We start from the raw sequence: 26,538 nt of genomic DNA, 5'->3' as shown, positions 1-26,538 counted from the left end.
ATCTTTTGCATCCATTAATATCTTTTGCATCTATTCAAATCTTTTGCATCAATTAATACATTTTGCATCCATTAATATCTTTTGCATTTATTAATATCTTTTACATCCATTAATATCTTTTGCATCCATTGATATCTTTTGCATCCATTAATATATTTTACATCCATTAATATCTTTTGCATCAATTCATATTTTTTACATCCATTAATATCTTTTACATCCATTAATATCTTTGGCATCCATTAATATCTTTTGCATCTATTAATATCTTTTGCATCCATTAATACCTTTACATCCATTAAAATCTTTTGCATCCATTAATATCTTTTGCATCCAATTATATCTTTTACATTAATTAATATCTTTAACATCCATTAATATCTTTTGCATCCACTAATATCTTTTACATCCATTAATACCTTTTCATTCAGTAATATCTTTTACATCCAGTAATATCTTTTTCATTCATTAATATATTTTACATTCAGTAATATATTTTTCATTCAGTAATGTCTTTTATATTCATTTATATCTTTTACATATTTTAATATTTTTTCTACATTTTGTATATTTTACACTCTTTATTAATATCTTGTACATTGGTAAATGTCTTTTACATCTGTTAATATCTTTTGCATCATCTTAATATCTTCTACATTCTTTAATGTCTTTTAAATCCATTTATATCATAAACATCTAATTATCTGTTTTTATTTTTTTTCTATCTTTTACATTTTTTATATCTTTTTCATACTTTAATTTCTTTTGCGTCAATTAATATTTTTTACATTTTTCATATCTTTTACATTTTTTATATCTTTTACATTTTTTATTTTCGTTTGCGTCTATTGATATTTTTTACATTTTTTATATCTTTTACATTTTTTATTTTCTTTTGCATCTATTAATATTTTTACATTTTGTATATCTTTTACATTTTTATATCTTTTACATTTTTTATTTTCGTTTGCATCTATTGATATTTTTTAAATTTTTTATATCTTTTACATTTTTTATATCTTTTACAATTTTTGTTTTCTTTTGCATCTATTAATATTTTTTACATTTTTTATATCTTTTACATTTTTATATCTTTTACATGTTTTATTTTCGTTTGCATCTATTGATATTTTTTACATTTTTTATATCTTGTACATTTTTATATCTTTTACATTTTTTATTTTCGTTTGCATCTATTGATATTTTTTACATTTTTTATATCTTTTACATTTTTTATATCTTTTACATTTTTTATTTTCGTTTGCATCTATTGATATTTTTTACATTGTTTATATCTTTTACATTTTTTATATCTTGACCATTTTTTATTTTCGTTTGCGTCTATTGATATTTTTTACATTTTTTATATCTTTTACATTTTTTATATCTTTAACAATTTTTATTTTCGTTTGCATCTATTGATATTTTTTACATTTTTTATATCTTTTACATTTTTTATATCTTTTACATTTTTTATTTTCGTTTGCATCTATTGATATTTTTTACATTTTTTATATTTTTTACATTTTTTATATCTTTTACATTTTTTATTTTCGTTTGCATCTATTGATATTTTTTACATTTTTTATATCTTTTACATTTTTTATATCTTTTACATTTTTTATTTTCGTTTGGATCTATTGATATTTTTTACATTTTTTATATCTTTTACATTTTTTATATCTTTTACATTTTTTATTTTCGTTTTCATCTATTGATATTTTTTACATTTTTTTATATCTTTTACATTTTTTATATCTTTTAAATTTTTTTATTTCGTTTGCATCTATTGATATTTTTTACATTTTTTATATCTTTTACATTTTTTATATCTTTTACATTTTTTATTTTCATTTGCATCTATTGATATTTTTTACATTTTTTATATCTTTTTCATTTTTTATATCTTTTACATTTTTATTTTCGTTTGCATCTATTGATATTTTTTACATTCTTTATATCTTTTACATTTTTCATATCTTTTATATGTTTTATTTTCGTTTGCATCTATTGATATTTTTTACATTTTTTATATCTTTTACATTTTTTATATCTTTTACATTTTTTATAACTTTTACATTTTTTATTTTCGTTTGCGTCTATTGATATTTTTTACATTATTTATTTTCTTTTACATTTTTTATTTTCTTTTACATTTTTTATTTTCGTTTGCATCTATTGATATTTTTTACATTTTTTATATCTTTTACATTTTTTATATCTTTAACATTTTTTATTTTCTTTTGCATCTATTGATATTTTTTACATTTTTTATATCTTTTACATTTTTATATCTTTAACATTTTTTATTTTCGTTTGCATCTATTGATATTTTTTACATTTTTTATATCTTTTACATTTTTATATCTTTAACATTTTTTATTTTCGTTTGCATCTATGGATATTTTTTACATTTTTTATATCTTTTACATTTTTTATATCTTTTACATGTTTTATTTTCGTTTGCATCTATTGATATTTTTTACATTTTTTATATCTTTTACATTTTTTATATCTTTTACATTTTTTATAACTTTTACATTTTTTATTTTCGTTTGCATCTATTGATATTTTTTACATTTTTTATATCTTTTACATTTTTTATATCTTTTACAGTTTTTATTTTCGTTTGCATCTATTGATATTTTTTACATTTTTTATATCTTTTACATTTTTTATTTTCTTTTGCATCTATTAATATTTTTTACATTTTTTATATCTTTTACATTTTTTATATCTTTTACATTTTTTATTTTCGTTTTCATCTATTGATATTTTTTACATTTTTTATATCTTTTACATTTTTTATATCTTTTACATTTTTTATTTTCTTTGGCATCTATTAATATTTTTTACATTTTTTATATCTTTTACATTTTTTATATCTTTAACATTTTTTATTTTCGGTTGCATCTAATAATATTTTTTACAGTTTTTATATCTTTTACATTTTTTTATATCTTTTACATTTTGTATATCTTTTACATTTTTTATATCTTTTACATTTTTTATATCTTTTACATTTTTTATATCTTTTACATTTTTTATATCTTTTACATACTTTAATTTCTTTTGCATCTATTAATATTTTTTACATTTTTTATATCTTTTATATTTTTTTTATATCTTTTTCATTTTTTATATCTTTTACATTTTTTATATCTTTTACATTTTTATATCTTTTACATTTTTTATATCTTTTACATACTTTAATTTCTTTTGCATCTATTAATATTTTTTACATTTTTTTAATCTTTTATATTTTTTATATCTTTTACATACTTTAATTTCTTTTGCATCTATCATTATTTTTTATGTTCTATATATCTTTTACATACTTTAATTTCTTTTGCGTCTATTAATATTTTTTATGCTTTATATATCTTTTACATTCTTTAATTTCTTTTGCATTTATTAATATTTTTTACATTTTTTTAATCTTTTATATTTTTTATCTCTTTTACATACTTTAATTTCTTTTGCATCTATTAATATTTTTTATGTTCTATATATCTTTTACATACTTTAATTTCTTTTGCGTCTATTAATATTTTTATGCTTTATATATATTTTACATACTTTAATTTATTCTGCATCTATTAATATTGTTTCTGCTTTATATATCTGTTACATACTTTAATTTATTTTGCATCTATTAATATTTTTTACATTTTTTTAATCTTTTACATTTTTTATATCTTTTACATTTTTTATTTTCGTTTGCATCTATTGATATTTTTTACATTTTTTTATATCTTTTACATTTTTTATATCTTTTACATTTTTTATTTTTGTTTGCATCTATTGATATTTTTTACATTTTTTATATCTTTTACATTTTTTATATCTTTTACATTTTTTATTTTCGTTTGCATCTATTGATATTTTTTACATTTTTTATATCTTTTACATTTTTTATATCTTTTAGATTTTTTAATTTCGTTTGCATCTATTGATATTTTTTACATTTTTTATATCTTTTACATTTTTTATATCTTTTAAATTTTTTAAATCTTTTACATTTTTTATTTTCGTTTGCATCTATTGATATTTTTTACATTTTTTATATGTTTTACATTTTTTGTATCTTTAACATTTTTTATTTTCGTTTGCATCTATTGATATTTTTTACATTTTTTATATCTTTTACATTTTTTATATCTTTAAAATTTTTTAATTTCGTTTGCATCTATTGATATTTTTTACATTTTTTATATCTTTTACATTTTTATATCTTTTACATTTTTTATTTTCATTTGCATCTATTGATATTTTTTACATTTTTTATATCTTTTACATTTTTTATATCTTTTACATTTTTATTTTCGTTTGCATCTATTGATATTTTTTACATTTTTTATATCTTTTACATTTTTTATATTTTTTACATTTTTTATTTTCGTTTGCGTCTATTGATATTTTTTACATTTTTTATATCTTTTACATTTTTTATTTTCTTTTACATTTTTTATTTTCGTTTGCATCTATTGATATTTTTTAAATTTTTTATATCTTTTACATTTTTATATCTTTAACATTTTTTATTTTCTTTTGCATCTATTGATATTTTTTACATTTTTTATATCTTTTACATTTTTTATTTTCTTTTACATTTTTTATTTTCTTTTGCATCTATTGATATTTTTTACATTTTTTATATCTTTTACATTTTTTATATCTTTTACATGTTTTATGTTCGTTTGCATCTATTGATATTTTTTACATTTTTTATATCTTTTACATTTTTTATATCTTTTACATTTTTTATATCTTTTACATTTTTTATTTTCGTTTGCATCTATTGATATTTTTTACATTTTTTATATCTTTTACATTTTTTATATCTTTAACATTTTTTATTTTCGTTTGCATCTATTGATATTTTTTACATTTTTTATATCTTTTACATTTTTTATTTTCTTTAGCATCTATTAATATTTTTTACATTTTTTATATCTTTTACATTTTGTATATCTTTTACATTTTTTATTTTCGGTTGCATCTATTGATATTTTTTACATTTTTTATATCTTTTACATTTTTTATATCTTTCACATTTTTTATTTTCTTTGGCATCTATGAATATTTTTTACATTTTTTATATCTTTTACATTTTTTATATCTTTAACATTTTTTATTTTCGGTTGCATCTAATAATATTTTTTACATTTTTTATATCTTTTACATTTTTTATATCTTTTACATTTTTTATATCTTTTACATTTTTTCTATCTTTTACATTTTTTATATCTTTTACATTTTTTATATCTTTTACATTTTTCATATTTTTTACATACTTTAATTTCTTTTGCATCTATTAATATTTTTTACATTTGTTATATCTTTTATATTTTTTTATATCTTTTACATTTTTTATATCTTTTACATTTTTTATATCTTTTACATTTTTATATCTTTTACATTTTTTATATCTTTTACATACTTTAATTTCTTTTGCATCTATTAATATTTTTTACATTTTTTTAATCTTTTATATTTTTTATATCTTTTACATACTTTTATTTCTTTTGCATCTATTAATATTTTTTATGTACTATATATCTTTTACATACTTTAATTTCTTTTGCGTCTATTAATATTTTTTATGCTTTATATATCTTTTACATACTTTAATTTCTTTTGCATTTATTAATATTTTTTACATTTTTTTAATCTTTTATATTTTTTATCTCTTTTACATACTTTAATTTCTTTTGCATCTATTAATATTTTTTATGTTCTCTATATCTTTTACATACTTTAATTTCTTTTGCGTCTATTAATATGTTTATGCTTTATATATCTTTTACATACTTTAATTTCTTTTGCATCTATTAATATTTTTTATGCTTTATATATCTTTTACATACTTTAATTTATTCTGCATCTATTAATATTTTTTACATTTTTTTTATCTTTTACATTTTTTATATCTTTTACATTTTTTATTTTCGTTTGCATCTATTGATATTTTTTACATTTTTTTATATCTTTTACATTTTTTATATCTTTTACATTTTTTATTTTCGTTTGCATCTATTGATATTTTTTACATTTTTTTATATCTTTTACATTTTTTATATCTTTTACATTTTTTATTTTCGTTTGCATCTATTGATATTTTTTACATTTTTTATATCTTTTACATTTTTTATATCTTTTGAATTTTTTAATTTCGTTTGCATCTATTGATATTTTTTACATTTTTTATATCTTTTACATTTGTTATTTTCGTTTGCATCTATTGATATTTTTTACATTTTTTATATCTTTTACATTTTTTATATCTTTTAAATTTTTTTATTTCGTTTGCATCTATTGATATTTTTTACATTTTTTATATCTTTTACATTTTTTATATCTTTTACATTTTTTATTTTCGTTTGCATCTATTGATATTTTTTACATTTTTTATATCTTTTACATTTTTTATATCTTTTAAATTTTTTAATTTCGTTTGCATCTATTGATATTTTTTACATTTTTAATATCTTTTACATTTTTTATATCTTTTAAATTTTTTAAATCTTTTACATTTTTTATTTTCGTTTGCATCTATGGATATTTTTTACATTTTTTATATCTTTTACATTTGTTGTATCTTTAACATTTTTTATTTTCGTTTGCATCTATTGATATTTTTTACATTTTTTATATCTTTTACATTTTTTATATCTTTTAAATTTTTTAATTTCGTTTGCATCTATTGATATTTTTTACATTTTTTATATCTTTTACATTTTTATATCTTTTACATTTTTTATTTTCATTTGCATCTATTGATATTTTTTACATTTTTTATATCTTTTACATTTTTTATATCTTTTACATTTTTATTTCCGTTTGCATCTATTGATATTTTTTACATTTTTTATATCTTTTACATTTTTTATATTTTTTACATTTTTTATTTTCGTTTGCGTCTATTGATATTTTTTACATTTTTTATATCTTTTACATTTTTTATTTTCTTTTACATTTTTTATTTTCGTTTGCATCTATTGATATTTTTTACATTTTTTATATCTTTTACATTTTTATATCTTTAACATTTTTTTTTTTTTTGCATCTATTGATATTTTTTACATTTTTTATATCTTTTACATTTTTTATTTTCTTTTACATTTTTTATTTTCGTTTGCATCTATTGATATTTTTTACATTTTTTATATCTTTTACATTTTTATATCTTTAACATTTTTTATTTTCGTTTGCATCTATTGATATTTTTTACATTTTTTATATCTTTTACATTTTTTATATCTTTTACATGTTTTATGTTCGTTTGCATCTATTGATATTTGTTACATTTTTTATATCTTTTACATTTTTTATATCTTTTACATTTTTTATATCTTTTACATTTTTTATTTTCGTTTGCATCTATTGATATTTTTTACATTTTTTATATCTTTTCATTTTTTATATCTTATACATTTTTTGTTTTCGTTTGCATCTATTGATATTTTTTACATTTTTTATATCTTTTACATTTTTTATTTTCTTTTGCATCTATTAATATTTTTTACATTTTTTATATCTTTTACATTTTTTATATCTTTTACATTTTTTATTTTCGGTTGCATCTATTGATATTTTTTACATTTTTTATATCTTTTACATTTTTTATATCTTTCACATTTTTTATTTTCTTTGGCATCTATGAATGTTTTTTACATTTTTTCTATCTTTTACATTTTTTATATCTTTAACATTTTTTATTTTCGGTTGCATCTAATAATATTTTTTACATTTTTTATATCTTTTACATTTTTTTATATCTTTTACATTTTTTATATCTTTTACATTTTTTCTATCTTTTACATTTTTTATATCTTTTACATTTTTTATATCTTTTACATTTTTTATATCTTTTACATACTTTAATTTCTTTTGCATCTATTAATATTTTTTACATTTGTTATATCTTTTATATTTTTTTATATCTTTTACATTTTTATATCTTTTACATTTTTTATATCTTTTACATACTTTAATTTCTTTTGCATCTATTAATATTTTTTACATTTTTTTAATCTTTTATATTTTTTATATCTTTTACATACTTTTATTTCTTTTGCATCTATTAATATTTTTTATGTACTATATATCTTTTACATACTTTAATTTCTTTTGCGTCTATTAATATTTTTTATGCTTTATATATCTTTTACATACTTTAATTTCTTTTGCATTTATTAATATTTTTTACATTTTTTTAATCTTTTATATTTTTTATCTCTTTTACATACTTTAATTTCTTTTGCATCTATTAATATTTTTTATGTTCTATATATCTTTTACATACTTTAATTTCTTTTGCGTCTATTAATATGTTTATGCTTTATATATCTTTTACATACTTTAATTTCTTTTGCATCTATTAATATTTTTTATGCTTTATATATCTTTTACATACTTTAATTTATTCTGCATCTATTAATATTTTTTACAATTTTTTAATCTTTTACATTTTTTATATCTTTTACATACTGTAATTTCTTTTGCATCTATTAATATTTTTACATCTATCAATATATTTTACTTCCATTTATTCATTTTTCATCTATTAATATATTTTACATTTATTAATAATTTTTACCACTGTTCATAACTTTTACATTTTTCATCTTTTGTACTTTAATATCTTTTACATCCGTTTATATCTGTTTCATCTTTCAATATCTTTTACATCTTTTAATATATTTACATGCGTTACTACTGTTACAGATTTTTATATCTTTTACATCTTATTATACTTTTTGTATTCTTTTAATATCATTGACATCATTTAATATCTTGTACATTTCTTAATACATATTACACACATTAAAATCTTTTACATTTATTAATATCCTTTTCATCCATTAATATCTTTTGCATCCATTAATATCTTTTACATGCATTAACATCTTTTGCATCTATTAATATCTTTTGCATCCATTAATATCTTTTGTCATCCATTAATATCTTTTACATCCATTAATATCTTTTGCATCCATTAATATCTTTTGCATCCATTAATATCTTTTGCATCCAATTATATCTTTTAAATCCATTAATATCTTTTGTATCAATTAATATCCTTTGCATCCATTAATATCTTTTACATCCATTAATATCTTTTGCATCCATTAATATCTTTTACATCCATTAATATCTTTTACATACATTAATATCTTTTACATCCATTAATATCTTTTGCATCCATTAAACAAAATTTACATTCATTAATTTATCTTACACCCATTAAACAAAATGAAATCGATCGATCCCCAACGGTTAAGCGCGAAATATAATCGGGGTATATCTGGTTCCGCTGTATCGCAATAATAAATATTTTTTTGCGAATTTACCGTTTACTTAAAAGTATTATGTGTGTAATTTATTTAAATTTACAGCCATTTCTTCGTTGGGAATGAATTAAGTATTTTTATATTTTAAAATTTGTTATGATAAATAATTAAATTAAAAAGTGTAACATTTGTTTTACATAAAATGTATTTAAAAATATATTTATGGTAAGAAAAAAAGATGACGGGTAAGCCTTGGCTGAATCTACATAGACGACTGCTATTTCTTATTATTTACGCACTAAGAGCAGTACATAGGCTATCACCAAAGATATATTTTTGAGGACAACCTGTGGTGTTCTCTGGAGTCTGAGTGATAACGAGTCTCCCCAGATTTCTAGTACTCTCCATTTTTTTGATGACCTTTGCAGATGAATTTGCGTTACTACAACAGTCGTTTACAATTGCTTTCTCCTTGGCAGTGACCATTGGTCATCACTGGAATTTGGGCGGCAATGAGCCTTCCCAAGATCCCAATCCTCTTCGTACTCATTCAGCAAAGGTCTGGTTGGTGCTTTATCTCTTCGGCTTTCCCATACTCTTCGACTCTCTTTAACTCTTTTATATGGTGCCTGTTGATATCACTCCACTCTTTTATTTGATGTGGATGAGGAGTTATTATTATTATTATTATTATTATTATTATTATTATTGGCTCACAACGTGCTTTCACACAGGCTATCAAAGACCTCTCCTTGAAAACAACCTGTGATATTCCCTGGAAGCTGAGTGACAACAAATCTCGGCATATTTACAGTACTATTTCAATAACATTTGCAAATGAATTTGCGTTATCGCAACAGCCGCTTCCTATTGATTTCTCGCTGGTCTATACTTGAATTTGAGTAACAAAAAGACTCCCCAAAGTCCCAGTTCACTTCGCACTCGTCCAGTGGAGGTCAATGCTCTCCTCGGGCTTTCCATCCTCTTTGACCCTTCTTGGCTATTTGGTATCACTTTTTTATTGGGGGGTGATGGGACAATAGGAGGATAGATAGCGAACTTCTTCTTCTTCTTCTTATTATTATTATTATTACTAGTAGTAGTAGTAGTAGTAGTAGTAATAGTATTAGTATTAGTATTATAAACTCAGTACGTGTTATTACACATAGCATCATCTGTGATTATTCACTGACAATAACAAATAATCGCTAGAGTTCTCTGTAGTCTGAGTGGCGATTAATCTCCCCATATTTCCAGTAATCTTCATCTTTTTCGATTACAATTTAAAATGATTTTGCATTCAGCCCTTAACCATTGATTTATCGCTGGCAGTTACAATTATTCTTTAATGTAGTAATCTCGTAGGAGGTCCCAATATTCTTCGTACTTTTCCAGTGGGTGCTTGATGTGGTTTCATGTCTGCATTTGAAAATTTTATTAAGATGTGAGTTTGTTTTATTATTGCCACCTTTTGTGTGGTGTCACCTTTCCTTTTGATCCGATTTTCTCCTAGTTAATTTTTTCTGGGCTTGCTGGACTCTTTTTTTTTTTTTAGTTTTCCTACGATTATTAGTATCATATTTACTTCTTTCATGTTCCTTATCAATTTTATGACAGTTTCTGTTTTGTTGTTCTATTATTATTGTTGTTGTTGTTGTTATAATTATACGACATAATCACGTTGACACACCGATTCCCATCAGATCACCGAAGTTAAGCAACGTTGAGCCTTGCTAGTACTTGATGGGTGACCATTTGGGAATTCTAGGCGCTGTATGTGCTTTCTGCTTATCTCGGCATTGTTTCCAGTCGTCTTGCATCTCCACTTGTCACTAGTATTCAATAATGTCGAATCAGGAGAGGTGTGGTTGGAGATTGCGCAAGTCTTGTCACAAAAATTTCACGCGCAGGCACCCTTACCCTGGATATCCATAGTCTGTCAAGGCTGAAGGAAGCCTTTCCTTGATTATTATTGTTATTATTATTGTTGTTGTTGTTGTTGTTGTTGTTTATCTTTACTAGGAATTTTCACATATCAAAGAACGGACTGTTTATTTTATATGTTGAGTATTTTGGCTTGCGCGGTAATAAAACTTACAAATGCACTTATAATGTAATGCTGTGTAAGGTGTTAACTTTGCTCCAAATCGCCTTCTCTTTCTTTCATCGGATTATTTCAATTATCGATTATTATCGAAGACATTCCGATACAAAGCCTACAAAAGAACACTGCTAGGCACATAAAATACGTTCATGTGAAATTTCGTATAAATCGGCCGAACTGTTTTCGCGTTCATAAGGACACATATAAACACATACGCAGACACAGTTCATTTTATATAATAATAGAGATTAATGTAAAAGGTGAAGTATTTTTCTAACATGAGACAATTTTAATTTTTATAGCAGGGAAGGGCTGGCTATGCATCGCATTAAATCGACGTTGTGTCACGTTCAATCGTTGCGGAAAGCCGATAATTATTTGAATTTTCACAATAAAATGTAATGTAAACTTTTTTAGACGTAAAAAAATATAAAACTTAATTTTGACCTAACGTGTAGGCTAGTATCTTGATAAAAATATTATTGAAATGCTTGAAAAGTTTTTTTGCGCATGTGTGAAGCAATTTGAATAAAACTTCACAAATAGTCAAGAAGACTCCCCGTCCAATAATAAAAAACAAAAACAAAACTAAATCTTCACCTTGTAGCATTGTTGGTCTTTTTGATGCCAACTTTAGCTTTTTTTTTTTACGAATTACTTCTTATACTCGTGACTTCATTGTCACGACAGCCGCTCTCTCATTTATTACAATTAAATACAAGTGGAGGGGGAGGGCTTTATGGATAGTTGTCATGAAAAGATGGTCGTATGTTTATAGTGGCAAGAGGAACGCCCACCAAGACGTGACGATAAACGCTGTCTCCGTCGAAGCAAAGATGACGTCATCAAGATTCTGAATTTGCACACGACGCAACGTAGTTTTCAATTATGTCGATTGAATTTCTCGTAGAAAAGTAATAATATTACTTGGAAAGGCGAAAGAAAATACACGTGGCCAACGAAGTGAAGATTCTGTCACATAGCGATAAAGAACTAAATTAATTACGCACGATTGAATAACTTCCATATGCTCTCTTGTCAGCACATATATATATATATATATATATATATATATATATATATATATATATATATAAGTTCAAGTGTCTGCCTGTGTGTGTACGTCTGTTTTTGTACATTTCCCTACACAATAACTGTCAATTTTCAGTCTACAAACTCGAAATTTGATATACAGGGTACTGAGATTTGAGGAAATCTTTGTAATCCGTTTTCGGCCAGAAATTTGGCTGTTAAGGGGTTAAAGTTCAACAATTTGACCTTTGAGAACTCTACCGCACTTCTCCACCAATTTTGGGTCTAAACACTTGAAATTTTAGATATAGATACCTTGTACACGGATCTTACTTAATAACTTGATTTGAGCCTAAAACAATTAAGGTAAAGGGGTCATAATAGGGGTCAAAATAATAAAAAAAAAAACATGTTCCTTATTACAAAATAAACAGATTATTCAAACTCAAACAACGCTTCTAAGGAACAAAAATCTTAAATTGAATTCCGCGTGACAAACGCACCGTTCCGAGATTAAAAAAAAAAAACTACCGTAAAAACAACAAACGGACATCTACTTGCTGATTCTCTGCTCCAACAACAACAACAACATGGCAAAAAGAAAAGAACTTGTCTTATTTCTATGTGTATAATCTTGTTAATTTATTTTATGAATGCTTTTCAATAATGTCCTTTTTTAATACTTTATTTCAATAAATTGTTTTAGAAATATGAAGAACAATAAAGGCTAAGAGACTTATTTGCCTTATCTCCGCTTCCGGTAGCGCTCCGGAGAAAATTAAGAAGAACGTTAGCTGACTATAGCCACAGTACAGAAAATAAACTACGCTTTTCCAAATGTCTAATAATGGTAAAATAGTAATGTATAATTTAAAACATTATATTTAATCTTAATTTTTTCATTTGATTTATTTACACAAACGTGTAAGCGTGCTCACTCTACTTTTTTAGGAATTACTGGAATTAAATATGACGCAAAACATAAAATTATTGTGTTCAGCTAATGTTTTAAACTCATATTTTTAAGAAGATTTTAATAGGTCAGTTGGTAAAACCTCAAACTAACGATATTAAGGTTTCAGTTTCCGACATTTGCTTTAGTTGTTTGGAATTTACTATCCAGTAATAATGTAATAAAGTAGGTAGTGCCACTGTTGTTTCGTACTGAGACAAATTCCGAAATTGTTTTTGGTCCTCCGACAAAAGGAGGGTGGATCTGTAAATTCACCCTTGTCCGTTCGTCCGTTCGTCCGTTCGTCTGTCCGCACTTTTCTCAATAGCTACGCCTTGGAAGTTTTTGTAAAATTTTGCACAAACATAAAACATGATATGAGTAAACAAGTAACAGAGCAGATTTTCATGGAAAACTTCGCACCCCCCGGGGGTGTCTTCCGTGTTAAAATGGCTAAAATTGACACTTTTGTGCTTATTAAAATAATGATGTCTTGGATTTTTATAAAACTTACTGAAAAGTTGTAATTAACTGATTTCTATCTACGTTCGTTTGTCTATACTTCGTGATAACTCTTGGACGTGCCCCAGGAGCTCTTTTAGGGCTCATAAAACCACTCCATTTTGGGGTCTATTTAAGCATATTTGTCCAAAATTTTCTATGTATGTCTATTTAGCAGTTTTGCATAGTGCTGAACTCAAATTTAAATATGTTAAGGCCTTGGGGACTTTTGGGGCTAAATGGGGGTGCAAATGATAGACTTAGACATTTTTTTTCGTAGTGATGAACTCAAAATTGCATATGTTTAGGCATGTTTGTTCATTTTCACCAGGATCTGACGTCCCCTGGGAAATTTTGGGGCAAAATAGGGAGGACAAATGCTGAAGTTCACTGTGCATTCACGGGGAACCATGCATGCTTCACTTATTTTTTAATAAAATTGTGATCGACAGACGAATAAAATATTCTACCTACTATTATAAAAATGAAACTTTGTGTGTGCGTGCGCGAGAGTTCGTTCCCTATGCATGAAATTTCTCACGAAGAAATATTATGTATTAGGCATTGTTCTTAGATAGGTTTGCATCGAAATATGTTCGATAAGTATTGATAATCGATAATCGAAATTATCCGTTGAAAGAAGAAACAGGCGATATTGACAAAAGTTAACACCTTACACAGACTAACACCACATGTGCATTGTAGAAGTTTTATTATTAAAAATCCGAGAGGCCCGACACATAAAATAAACGGTAGGATCTTTAATATGACAAAGGCGCATTCGAAGTTAATGTTTCTGCTTAAAGCACAAATGCAGCAGGATATTTGACTTTTTCATTTTAAATTGAAATTCACACCATTATATATAAAAATAATTTTATAAAATCAACAGTGGGTTCTCTACAGTGCAATGTAGACTGCAACGTTTTGTGGACTAACTGCGAAGAGGCATGTGAGCTTCCTTCCGGTGCATTGCGATGGGTCCCCAGCTAGAGCAATTAATCAATCGATTTGATTGGAAAAAAATTGGGCAATTTCAACAATTTCGATGACAATAAAATATGGACTTGTTAAAAATTCATCATTTAATCCCGAACAACGTCGGGTTTCCCTGCTAGTAAGAAATAACAACAATAATAATAAATTAATAGATATAATTTTCTATAACCTACAACAATGTCACCGATTCCCTTATAAAAACGAAAGAACCCTTCTTCATTAACGCCGTAATTCACACGACTCTGCAATCCCGAAAGGAAAACTGACAAAACTCTTCATATAAACCGTAATTGATAACACCAACTCATATCTCCGATTTTTTCCTCTCAGCTGTCAAGGACTCGGCTCTCTGTCCTCTCTAAAGCAGTTATTTCCCCTATATGCAAATTAATGCCGCATATGAAATGAATACATCTACAAACCCATTATTTTAAATCCTGTTCTTCTCCTGATTCTCGTACATGATAAGCCTAGACAGGTGCTTTCCCGCTTATCTGAGTAGTATCTTCTACTGCAACATTTATTCCGCCTCTATATTTTAAACCACATCAGCATACTAGTGGATATAGTATTTCCCATTCAATCTCTGGTAATACCAGATCTTCTAGTATATAAATAAAGTGGGAATGGTATTTTTATCTCAATTATCTCGTAATACTGTCATGTGTGTAACCGCTTTGAGCATTTCTACCTCAAGCACTGGTATTAAATATGGCCTAGTATTAATCCGGACAACTAAATTAATACTTTAATTCTTCTGGTTGCCAATATTGGCGCCAACGTAATTTCGTCTCTGAAACCGCTTCTTAACGACTGGTTGTAAATCATTACATGTTTTTGTTGTTGTTCCGGGTAAACTTAATTTGTACGAATCAAAGAGTGACGATTTTTTAATTCGGTTTATCCTGTTTTGTCAGTGTGATCTGATTTCTGTAATAATATTATATACTCACATTCACATGAACGGCCACGAGAAGGCGGAGGTATAGATCCAATCAGGATTGAACACAGCACACTGTGTCGTTAGATCAAAACGATACCGCATAAAATAAACATAGTTGGGATGAGAGGTTTGTTACATGTGTAAAGATTTTACAAGTCTGGCATGCCATATAAGGTCGTCTAAACTAGTACACACATATTATATATACACGTGTATGTGTATGTGTTTTTCTGCATATATATATATATATGTGTGTGTGCGTGTGTGTGTGTGTGTATAAAGCTACACAATCAGCAGTCTGAGGATTGTGTTGTTATGGGTTCGATCCTTGCCAAAAAGTTTAGCCATGCTGATGACGGCTGACAACAGAAACACGTATCGGTGGACAACTTTTAAGCATGTAAAGTATGAAATAAATAAATAAATAAATACGCCCTGTCTAAAAAACGGGGCGACATAATCACTTGCAAAACAAACCGGAGATAACTCCCTCATCGCTTAGAAAGCGAAAATAAATACAAAAAGTAGCGTTTCAAAACTGCTAATATCGCGAATAGAAAATAACAATATCAGATGATATATATGTATATATATATAGATGTATCTATACGTGTATGTATATATACTCATGTGCATGCATATATATACAAACATTTTACTCATTTACATATAAAAACAAACATATATATATATATATATATATATATATATATATAACATAAATAAAATAATGCATGGTCAAAAGCTAGTTATATTTGCTAAGAACAAGAAACGCTATTCAATAAAAAGAAGCCTGCACTACTAAAAATACATGGACATTCCCATTTGCAGTATTCTTGTGACATAAGAACTATACTAAGAGTTTGGTTGGTTGTTTTTTTACGGCATATCAACCCTTTTCAGGTTATTTAATGCCGAATCCAGTGATTTTGAAGAAATTTTTTTTTTATAGAATATTTTTGTTGTTTTCAAGTCGGTTTCTATTTAACCCATAGTTGGGACCCTAACAGGTACTACCACTCCGGGTCAGAGTGGACCTGGGAGCAATCGTAATTAAAGGGTGGTTCCACACTCCCCAAAGCCCGCAAGTTGGGGCCTCACCACTGGATATAGTTTAAGGTCATATCCAGGACCTCCATTGAGGGACTTTACCCTCTGCATTGGGGCAGTCGGCGTACTCTAATGCCCCACCGACAGGGTCGTTCTAAGAGGAATATACCCCCCAAAGATGTTAAAAAACTAGAGGTGTTTACTAATGACGATTATTACAGATGTAGAACTTGGCATATTGGACATTTAAGACTGGAAAATATACGGAATTACATATGCTAGCAGGACTCGTGGAAATTCCACGGAATTTATATATATATATATATATATATATATATATATATATTTCTGTAGAAATATATTTTCTTATATTTATATCAATCCTTATTTAAGAAGCTCAATGTAATTACAGAGCAATATGACAAAAAGTTATATTCCAAAATTCATTATGTTGACCATCTTATAATTTATTCCTTTAATTTAGTCGACTTATACAATTCTTGACAGTATCTGTTTCGTAGAGCAAAATAAATCACTTAATTATTATATCAATCAGTGAATCTATTATGCCCTTAACTCATCAGAAGAAATAGCAGCAATCAATCCGTCAAAAGGAATTGTAGTATTATTTAACAAGATTAAAATCCGAAAATTGGAAGAGATGCGGCAAATACTATTTATTCTTCCATTACTCTTCCATTACACCATATTGAATTTTTATCAAACAAAGTCATTAAACCAACTATTCGTACTAATATATATATCGAAATCGCTCATTTTTTAATCAAATCGATTGACTGTCTGCTCTAGGCTGAGACTCACTGCAGTACACAAAAAGAATAAAAATTCATATACCATTGATTTTGTTTTACTCACCTTCTTCATCTCAAACAAGGCATATTGCCACTCGAACATAAGGGACTACTAATTAGGACCATGATCAAGAAAGATTAAGATGTTGGTTTACGTTACATTTAAACTTCTGCATATCAGTACAGTCAGTCCGGGAAGCGGGTAGCAAGAAGGGGATTCTAAAGTCTAGCTGTTCTAAAGAAGAAGCTATTAGGGTAGAAAACTTTCTGACATTTAGACACCTCAACAGTAAAAAGCTGTGATATTGCTGCTAAGCTGGTTTGTCGAGAATATGCCCATCGAGGGGGCACAAGTGCAGTGAGTTCATCAGAGCACATTCCATTAAAATACTTGTAAAATAGGTACAGGGATGCAACAGTGTGACGATAGGACAGGAGTGGAAACCTAGTTCACAAATTGAGACCTATTAGATTGAAGACCCTTTTTGAACCCTATCCGAGAGGGAGAGGCTAGTGGTAGATCCACCAGCCCAGATTTGGTAACAATATTCCATGCATGGGAGGAATAGTTTCAAGTATGAGTAGTCTTCTAGCACAATAGAAGCAGCCCACATTTCTTGTAGCAGCCTTTGCAATATCCTCAATGTATTTTTTCCAGTTCATATTTTCTTTGAATGGTCAACCGAGGAGTTTAAAGTGAGAATTCTCAAGGAGGGAGTTACTTGTCATGGATGTCGATTGTTCGAGAGGCTTCTTGTAATTGTAAAAGGAGAACAGCTTTTAGTCCACAATACATTGTTGATTTTATAAAATTATTTTTATATAATGGCATTCATTTTTAACTCGTAACTGTCTTATCAAAGGAACTACAATTAATTTTATACGCCAGGTCTTTCGGTTTGCACATTGTCAAAACTTTTAAAATGCGCTTGTGATGTAAGGCTGTATAATAGTGGCACTTTGCTCGAAATCGGACTGTTCCTTCGTTAATCATATTTCTTCGATTATCGATGTTGATACTGTAGGTTAATTAATTACCTCTGTTAGTTAATTATAAAGTAAATAAAGAAAATGTTTCTTTCTTCCTTAAATGACTTCATACTGGAAGTTATATCAAGAGAAAGACAAAACAAAATAAATTAAGAGCGATTTTTAATTTGAGGAGTGAAGGGGAAATGGGGACCAACTCCCCGGGCTGTAGGGGAGCTGGATTGTTACAATTGGTATTAAGGGTTGCCCCTACATTGACCAAGGTCTTATATGTGGAGTTGCCCCCATATATGGTCTTTACTTGCAGTATCTGCCGGAACAGATACTAAACTTTAATCTTGGCCAAAAGGCCAAGATAAACTTAAAAAGCTAAGAATAGTATGTATTAAGAAGAGACCTTAGATCTTAACCAAAAAGGCCAAGCACAAAAGTGACCGACCGACGGATCGACAGATTGACTTATAGAGTCGCTTGTACGCGACTAAAAATAATATTTGGCCTTTTGCAAAACGTAACGTATGGATTAAATAGGGAGAGAACATGCTGAATATGTGTGACCGTCATAGAGTGACAAAAACAAAAAAAATGTGATATTTTTTACATTTATTTTCAAATTTATAATTTTTCAGCAACAACATCGCCTTCCTCATAAGTTTGACAACATTTCTAACTTTTTCCGTCATGTGAAGTAAGTAAGTCACATCGCCTCCAAGTTGTGAATTGCTGTTGTTTAGATAAAATTAGAATATCTGCCTGCACACAGTATATAAAATTAGGATGTTCTTGGTGAAATTTGAATAAACTACTAATTTTATATACTTAACGCAGCAACGCGCTTGACTTGACATCATACTGACTCCCTGTTAAAATGCCGCATTGTCATGAGTTTCTTATGAGTGTGATTTGTTCAAATTCCAATGCTTTAACAAGATACATTTCTAATATACATATGCACATACATATATACATATATATATATATACACATACATATATATACATATATACACACGTACATGTATACACACACACGCACATATATATCCATACACACACACACATATATATCCATACACACACACACATATATATCCATACACACACACATATATATATCCATACACACACACACACATATATATCCATACACACACACACACATATATATATCCATACACACACACATATATATATATATCCATACACACACACACATATATATCCATACACACACATATATATATATCCATACACACACATATATATATATCCATACACACACACATATATATCCATACACACACATATATATCCATACACACACACACACACATATATATCCATACACACACATATATATCCATACACACACATATATCCATACACACACATATATCCATACACACACACACACACACATATATATATATATATATATATATATATATATATATATATATATATATATATATATATACTAACAAAAGCACCCGTCGTTGATTAGATTCAAAAACAGCCCACAGAAAATGAACTCTAATTTCTGAAAGTATGATAGGTTATGAAAAGGAAGGGTTGTAAAGAGATAGCTTCGAATTTGGGGGTATCAAAACCAAAGCAAAATATGATGAAAGGAAAAATAAAATGGATAAACCCCATAAATTTATTATAGCATACCTGTTCACACTGAAACACTTATCACAATCTTCTGTGTATCTATATTAAAACACCTTGTTAAACTTTGTGACATATTTCCATTCTGTGGAGGTCAGGCGCGAACGGACACCCCATAATTTTATTATACCATATTTCTTCAAACTGAAACATTATTATCAAAGCATACTTACGCAGATAGATATGAAAAGTCTTTATTAATGTTTGTGCCTATATCAATTCTATGGAGGCTAGGCGCGAACGAAGACCCCACAATTTTATTATATCATCCCTCTTTAAGTTAAAACATACTTATCAAAATATTCTTATGTACATCTATACCAAAAACACTTGTAAACGTTTTTGTTTTTAATTTTTAAATTTTTTATTTCCATACTTTGGGGGGCAGGCGCGAACGCAGACCCCACAATTTTTATGAACTACCATTCTGCCAGATTAAACATACCCGTTCATGTGTCTCGATACACCTCTTATCATTATATGTAATCAATTTTTTAAAATAGTCAACCATATAAGAGCATATTCGTGACTAGACACACACAAACACACACACACACATACACACACAGCTTTAGATTATAGATATATACGAAAGACATGACAAAATAATTCCTCCGATTTTTAATTCTGCCCAAATTGATCAGATGGGATTGCAAATATCATTATATATATATATATATATATATATATATATATATATATATATATATATATATATATATATTAAGTAATGTGATTTATAATTTAAAAATTTAAAAAAGTTTTTAAAATTTAAAAATCAAATTTTAATTAAATTAAAAATCAGTTTCATAAGAAAGAACAACAACAAAGTCAATTATCTGTACGATCGTTTCGGAAATCCGTGCTTTTTATTTGTGGTATACATGAAGTCACGTAGAACAATTATACATAGTTTTTTTGGTAAGCACGGTCTCCTCATCAGCAAATTTAGGAGGATTTCTATTGAATTGAAAAGATCCGGTGTTTTCTTAGAAAGTCGCCCTCTTTTTATGTAGACGTATTTATTTATTTATTATTTTTTTAAAAACAGTAATCTACGTACACGCGTGTTTCTGGGTCCTATCCCTCTTAAACGTAGCTTGACTTTTGTTGGGATTCGAATCCCGGATCTTATGTATTTCAGTCCAGCGTCTTAATCCATTACGCTATGATGCCATAGACAATTTACTGTTTCATTTTTATCGTTTATCTATTTACGTTTTCTAAGAAAACACCGGATCTCCAATGTGGAGACGTTAATCTTAATATCGTTTAAAAAAATCAACAACAAAAAAATCAACAACAAAACTACGTAAATACATAAACGATAAAAACTAAACAGGTAAATATATATATATATATATATATATATATATATATATATATGTATATATATATATATATATATATATATATATATTGTTTTTAAAATATAGTATAATTATATTTTAAAAACAGTATGTATGCCGCTCCCCATTTGGGGGTACCAAATTGGTCAAAGCTTAAATTATTCCCGACTCGCATTTAGGCAAAAATGCACTTTTTCTCATAAGTAATTGAATTCATTCAAATGTATCGCATAAACAAAAACAAATAAAATAGCACACACACACACACACGCACACACACACACACATATATATATATATATATATATATATATATATATATATATAATAATAATAAATCCAGCTACGATATTCTTGTAATTTCGATCTGGTTTGAAGTCCGATGTTTTAAAAAAATATTTTTATAAACTGGAAAAGATCTTTGGACAAATATTTAAGTTTAAAAATAATTCATACTTGGCGGGAGTTAGGTGAAATAAATCTGCATTTGTTAATATGTACAAAAATATAACAACATTTTGAGGCTGTCACAAGCATAGAATTTCATGTAAAGTCCAAATATGTGTTAAGACAATGAAACATTCCCCCAGAAAATTTTTAATGAGCGTCGCGCAAAGTTGAAAATTCCGAGCTTCATGTTAATGTCTGATATTCAATCAACGTATAAAAAAAATACATTTTTTGTTTAGAAAAGATGGAGGCATATGCAATATATAAAATAAAAATATTATAATAAAATGAAATTTATCATTTTTTGTGTTTCTATTTCTTATTTATCGAATGGTAAGAAATTCATATATTCTAACCGAAAAACATTTGCAGTTTTCTATCGTTTTGTTAAGTTAATAAACAGCCTTATTATTGCTGATTGTTAAACAAGTCATAGCCACCTTTCCACACAGGACTCCGTTAGATCACCGAAGTTAAGCAACGTTGAGCCTGGTCAGTTCTAAAAATGGGTGACTATTTGGAAATGTCATGTGCTGTATGTGGTCTCCGCTAATTTTGGCATTGTTTCCAGTCGTGTTGGACTTCTTATTGCCACTAGACTAAAAAAGTGCCGATTCAGGAGAGTTGTGGTTGGGATTGCGCAAACCTTGCTTCATAATTATACATGCAGTTACCTTACAGGGTGTCTCTTTCAAGACTGAAAACGAGGCATCGGAAGTAGGTATACTTCGTCTAAAATAGTCGTAAGTAGAATCACATATGTTTTTATTACCTCCGCCGAAGCAAGTTATAGTTTTGCAGTCCAATTTGTCACCATGCCTGTTTATTTGTGTGTAGCCTAGCGTCCACATCGCCTAACAATCGTGTCAAACATGGTTAAAAATCTGTCAAGATGTAAGTTAGAAATAGCTTAATTTTGAGAGGTCAAGTTTACTGTCATAAACAAGGCCAGACTTTTGACAATAATTTTGGTTCTGTCAATCGTAAACACATATTGGTGTATATTTAAACCAATGAAGTCCTACACATAGCAAAACCTTGGCGGCTACTTTTACAGTGAACTGTTTGCTCAAGATCGCCATTTTGATTAAATTTTAACTTCATATTCCTCAATATTCGATGTATTGATCTCAGTCTTTTTGATAACAGTAACCGCAATATTTAAGCATGATCATATAAATAATTTCTGAGTTATCAACTGCAAGAATACTTAATGCAATATGGAGAAGTATGAACCAGATAAGACTTTGGCCTATCCTTACGTTGCCAGGTTAGTTATGCAGTCTTAGGACTCGTCTATGTTCTTGTTTTCTTACACGGTATTTTACTCGAAGATAAATTACCTTCTGATAAATTAATTTTGTTTCCTCCTTTTTACATAATTTAATTATTCAGTTCAAAATTCCTTACATGTTTTCAGGTTGATAAAAAGAATGTTCTCAAATTCGAAAAGGTGAACGTGAAGAAGATCGGAATTTATATCGGCTGAAACCTTATGGATATTACAACCACGATTAGGATTGTAAAATGATTCAGCATCTTTGCAAGCTTCCTAACGGCGATGTATTGTTTAACCTCAACGTTCACAGATTATTCACAGATCTGTCGAACTGTGGAATCTGCACAGGTTCTCTAATGGAACCATGATTTAATTCATGAAGGCTGAATGCTCCCCTCCCGTCATATATGAGCGGAGAGAAGTCCTAAGTTATTTGCAATGTTATTCTAAGTATTGCCCGAACTAAGGATTGCCCCTTCAACCTCCACAAGACTGTCACTTACAACTGAATTTTTCGTATTATTTCAATTAGGACTACTGTTCCCATCTGAGTGATATGTGCACAAATTTTTGCTCGATGTAACCTCCAACCTTCTTCAGGTGTATCTTGTCGAACTCGGGAATCTTTCTGTCGAAATTGGGAATATGCACGAGACTTCAAACGGAATCGTTTTATTTAATCCATGAGAGTATGAATTGTATTTTTAGTTTCGTCCGCACTGAAGATTGAACCTTTAACCTCCAGAAGGAGTGTCACTTTACAGCTGAATGTTTTACTTGTACTGTATCCGTTGCATTACGGGCACTTGTCGACAAGATACACCTGAACAAGACAAGATACTATATCGACTGAAACGTCATAAGTATAACACACAAGATGAGAATCGCAGCCCCCAAAAATCAAACAATTCATACAAATTATTAACTTTCATCTCAAAAGTTCAGAAATATGGCTGATTTATATTTATTTATTTCGATCCGTTAATACACCTACAACGTCTTCAATCCTGCACTTGTATGTCCCCATACGATTTAAGAAAGAAAACCCATTGTTTTGTTCATTTGTGAAATTTATAAGTGTTGATAAATGTAACATATATATATATATATATATATATATATATATATATATATATATATATATATACTGAATTTTTTTCTGATGAATACCTGATAAGTTACTACGCTACTACTGATGTAAATATTTCGATACTACCAACATAAGAATTGTTACATAGGGTATTGACCGACGTATTTGGTGATATCCCTAGCTAAAACTTACAAAACGATTCTACTGAATAACTTCAGATATCATCGTGTTTGCAAACTTCGATCCCCCTTTTTTCTGCGTATTTTTTTTTCTTCTTGTTACACTCTTTTTTTCTTTTTATTCTCTTTCTTTATTCTTAATCATTTTCTCCTCCTCCACTCTTCTTGATATTCCTAATTTCAAACTTACAACTCGTCTTCTTGTTACTTATTTTCTTATTTTTATTGGCGCTGTTCTTTGGTACTCATGGAGATTACGAACAGTACTATTTTTAGATAGAATTTTCAAGTTAATATAACTTTTAAGGGTATCTCCTGTTTTTAGATTATTAGTTGACCCCCCCCACCTCTGCATGTTGGTCTGCTTCGATAGGATTGAAACCGTTATCTTCAGACTTGGAACCGTGGAAACTTAACGCCTCCATCCATTGCGCCACAAGATGAGTTGGTGGAAACGTAGTGAAACAACAACAACATTACGAAGATGAGGATAACAATAAGCCTGATCTCAACAGATTCCAAATAAATAAAATAAAAATAACGTTATTATTTGAGCACTGTCTGTATTCTGCATAAGCACTTCTCTTCTTTTTGCAATTAACTTTCTTTTTCTTCATCTCTTCATTTTTTCTTACACCTCACCCTCTTCTTACTACTACTACTACTACTACTACTACTACTACTACTATATCGCCTAATCCTACTGCTCTTTTTGTCTTTTTGCTAATACTTCTGCCCATCCACATTATTCCTCCCTCTTTACTCCTCTTTTTCCTCTTCCTTGCTACTTCTTAATCTTATGCCTGTTGCAATCTTAATGCATCTCCGAACGACCTTCTGCCAAAGATTCCTTTTTCATATATAAATACAACATATTCAATAACCATAATCTAAACATGCTCTCTTCTTGTTCTCTTTGTCTCTTGGTCTTATACCGTCTACGTCCCCCATCTCTCTCTCTCTCTCTCTCTCTCTCTCTCTCTCTCTCTGAAGCAATAGAAGTTTATAACTATCTTGCAATGTTCATATTTTTAGCAGAGCCAACCGCAAGGCTCATGCTTTCGTTTTCGTTTCCATAGTTTTGCTTTAGCTGGCAACAAAATCCGTGCTTTTATTTCTTTTCCTTTTCGCATCGATCAAAAGATGCGCACGTTGGGCAATTTTGCTTTTGTACAGAATTAGAGATAAAATACGTCCCTAAGAGAGAAGGAGGAGGTGATTTTTATTAATATTATTACTATTATTATTATTGTTGTTGTTGTTGTTGTTGTTGAGAAAATTGTAACTATTGGAAGTTCTCTGATGACCATGGAACACTGCCAAAAGGTGATTACAGTGGAAGCAACGCTTAGAAATCGTTTTCTTGAAATAATCGGAACAATCCAATATTACAAAATTAACTGATGTTTTTATTGTCTAAAGGCTTCCTTCGTTGGTCTGTTGCGGATCTAAGCAGAAACAAAGAGAGTGACAGAAAATAGCGAGGAACAGAACGCGTGAGTGGTGGTGCCGCTGGTATTGGTGCGGGTGGTGAAATGGAGAGACATTGGTTCTGTTTGGCGGACAGGGAAATAGAAGGTGATCCTCATGGCCGATAATTGAATACGTTATTTGGTCAGTTGACTAGCCGCTCTCGTGTTATGGAGAGGACGGGTAGACACGGGCAGGTCGATGGAATAAAGGTCATACGAATACGACAATAATTCAATCACTGTATTTCACTAGCTTTATTTACACAGCATTGGCCGGGAATATTATCACTTGTTTAGAATTATGTTTTGAACTGCATAAATAGTTTCGTACAACCAAACGTTTTTTTCCTATTAAAAAATCGTTCGATAT

General features: G+C 27.7%; 1 protein-coding gene and 1 pseudogene across 2 annotated transcripts in view; one reads left to right on the top strand and one right to left on the bottom strand.

Moving 5' to 3' along the window:
- Positions 1-26,538, bottom strand: part of LOC145246707 (neuropeptide S receptor-like) — a 481,356-nt gene that overhangs the window by 115,742 nt on the left and 339,076 nt on the right. The gene's annotated exons all lie outside the window — the stretch shown is intronic.
- On the top strand, positions 10,960-11,076 carry LOC145247068 (5S ribosomal RNA; annotated as a pseudogene).

Source organism: Euprymna scolopes, chromosome 24 (genome assembly GCF_053919585.1).
Source record: "Euprymna scolopes isolate OS-2025 chromosome 24, ASM5391958v1, whole genome shotgun sequence".
Lineage (NCBI taxonomy): Eukaryota > Metazoa > Mollusca > Cephalopoda > Sepiida > Sepiolidae > Euprymna > Euprymna scolopes.
The sequence above is the reverse complement of the archived record's forward strand: the minus strand, read 5'-3'. Positions and strand labels throughout refer to the sequence as shown.